Source organism: Nelumbo nucifera, chromosome 4, assembly GCF_055504915.1.
Source record: "Nelumbo nucifera cultivar China Antique chromosome 4, China Antique-T2T, whole genome shotgun sequence".
Classification (NCBI taxonomy): Eukaryota; Viridiplantae; Streptophyta; class Magnoliopsida; order Proteales; family Nelumbonaceae; genus Nelumbo; species Nelumbo nucifera.
Genome location: NC_142652.1, coordinates 65,878,868 through 65,881,647, shown reverse-complemented (window position 1 = coordinate 65,881,647; position 2,780 = coordinate 65,878,868). Strand labels below are relative to the sequence as shown.

The 2,780-nt window shown below is 39.5% G+C and overlaps 1 non-coding gene across 1 annotated transcript; it reads right to left on the bottom strand.

Moving 5' to 3' along the window:
• Nucleotides 1–2,135: 2,135 nt before the first annotated feature.
• On the bottom strand, nucleotides 2,136–2,240 carry LOC148800654 (small nucleolar RNA R71). Its single transcript, XR_016071086.1, has one exon. It is a non-coding gene; the product is annotated as a small nucleolar RNA R71 (small nucleolar RNA).
• Between the last annotated feature and the right edge of the window lie 540 nt (nucleotides 2,241–2,780).

The window sequence follows — 2,780 nt, the reverse complement described above, 5'->3', positions numbered from 1 at the left end:
TATTTCAAGACAATAATGCTCAATGATAGTCAGCCCTTTACCCTGGCAACCTATGATAAATATTGTGATCGTATTCTGAGCAATAGCCGTTCATGTTCCACCCTCTAATCGTAGAGGTACGTGAATGCGCTGAAATTTCGCGAAACACATAACTAAGAATGGCTGACCCTTTTCCATAAAAACTGCACACCGCAATGTCCCGAATCCCCATTAAAATCCAACAACTATTGCGATGAGCCAACAATCAGCCCTCTTTACCTTTTTTTTTACAAATTAGACTTTTGTTACACACAAAAGCAAATGACCAAGAATCGAGAAAACTATAATATTGTTGTGTGTGCATGCTACACATTGTTTTTATTGTCTCATACATGGTTTTTATGATAAATCTTAATGGTTCTTGCCCTAATTAAGCTGAATTTCAGGAAACAGGAGTTTGGAACAGTTTGGGGTTAATAGAGCATGAAGACATGGTGATATTGCTGCAAAGGAGCACTTCGGTCTAGGAGAATAGAGGCACAGCCACAACTTATTGGGAGGCTCTAGGAGGCGGCTGATTTTAGCAGAGTTCGAAGGGGAGTAGGACTCTAAAGCTGCAAGAAAGAGTAAAAAAGAAAAAGAAAAAAGAAGAATTTAGGGTTTGACTTCTTGTAACAGGAACCAAGGGAGAAGTGCTGGGAGAAAGATCACAAGGCTGCCGAAGGAGAATTGGAGAGGAGATCGAGAATTCATGTAGAAGTTTTAGGTTGTCTTCTTCTTTAATTCAGCAATTTCGGTAACCTAGGTTCAAATAGGGTTTTCTTTTGTTTGAATCTTTCATTCTTTCTACCTTGCGAACCATGATTGATGTTATTTCAGATTTGTGATTGATCTCTTAAGCTAATCCGATTGATAGTTATTCAGTATTGGGATTTCTTGATTAGGGTTTTCAATAGTAAGAGTAAATTCGATCGATCTGCTCTTGTTTCTTGGATTACCTATATTGCTTGAGAAAGGGTTTAGGTAATCGGACTAACTGATCAAGAAAATGAATTGAATGTATCTTAGAGATAATTTACATGATTCGTTTGGCATTCATTCTGCAAGAACTGATATCATTCAATTTTCTTATGCTTAATGCATCTATAGTAATTAAATTCTTGATAGAGATATAAGGGTTGTTACTCGTAGATAGATTGGCATGTGCTCAAAAGAGGCTATTCATAACAAGAAGGAAATTGCTAACCCATAACTAAAATCAACTTCGGTTGGATAGTTTAATGAGATAACCACTGAACCGATTTTGCAATCATCTTCGTGAAGTGCTTTCTCTTTTCAATTAGGGTGGTTTAATTCGAGAATACCTAGAATAGTTAGCTGATTAGGAAGTAATTCATTGATTTTCGGATTATCAGATAACATAAGGCAGATTTAGTACTAGTCGTTGTTAGATTAATTCTCGTGGGAATGATACTTTACTCATTAGTATATTACTTGATTGGCTAGTGCACTTGCTAGTGTAGTTCTAAACGCATCAAGTTTTTTGTGCCGTTGTCGGGGATTATCGTAACAATATTAGGAATCATCTACTGTTGTTAATCTGATTTTGTATAATATATTCATGTTGTGTGTGTATTAGTATCTTTACAACTTTGACTTATTCAGTATATGATACACAGCAGTGGGAAGGAGAGAATCATCTACGATCTGGAGATTGACCAAACTCTTCACCGTCTCCTTAGAGCTTTGAAGCAAAGGAAGGCTGAAAGGACGAAGATGGCCAAGCAAAGGACTATGATGGACTATGCCAAGCCAACCCTCACCGGGGCAGCCTCGAGCATAGTGAGACCAGCTATAGCTACTAACAACTTTGAGATCAAACCGGCAATCGCCCAGATGATTCAGAACACAGTTCAGTTCTGTGGCTTGGCTAATGAGGATCCAAACACTCACATCGCCAACTTCTTGGAGAATGTGACTCATTCAAACACAACAGAGTTACTGATTATGCTGTGAGACTCAGATTATTTCCTTTCTCTTTGAAGGACAAGGCTAAGACTTGGCTAAACTCTCTACCAGCTTGATCGATCTCAACTTGGGATGAAATGGCCAGCCGCTTCCTATCCAAGTATTTCCCTCCATCCAAGACTGCAAAGATGTGGAATGACATCACAACTTTTTCTCAGCAGGACGAGGAATCATTATATGAGACATGGGAGAGCTACAAGGAATTATTGAGGAAGGTCCCTCATCATTGACTTCCCGTTTGGCTCCAAGTTCAGACATTCTACAATGGATTGACTTAAGCAAATAAGACCATCATGGACATTGCAGTTGGAGGGTCCATTAACAACAAAACACCTGAAGTTTCTCATGCACTTATTGAAGAAATGGCTGCAAATAACTATCAGTGGCATTCCGAGAGAGCCCAAGTTAGGAAGCAACCCGGTATTCATAATGTAGACACTTATACAGCATTATCAGCACAAATCAGAGCCCTTAGCAAGAAGATCGATCGCATGCAGCTGGCAGCCATGCACGTTCAAGCAGTAGCCTGTGAATGGTATGGGGGAGGTCATATCAGCACCGAATGCCAAGTTGAAAATCAATTAATGCAGTCCCCTGAGCAAGTGGATTTCATAGGGAATCTTCAAAGGCAACAAGGTAACCACTATCCTCATGCCTTCAATCCCGGATGGAGGAATCACCCCAATCTTTTGTGGTCAAATCAAAATGTGGTGAAACCTCCTCCTCAAAATTTCGATCAGCTGGAAAAGAAATCCAATTTAGAGGAGTTGATG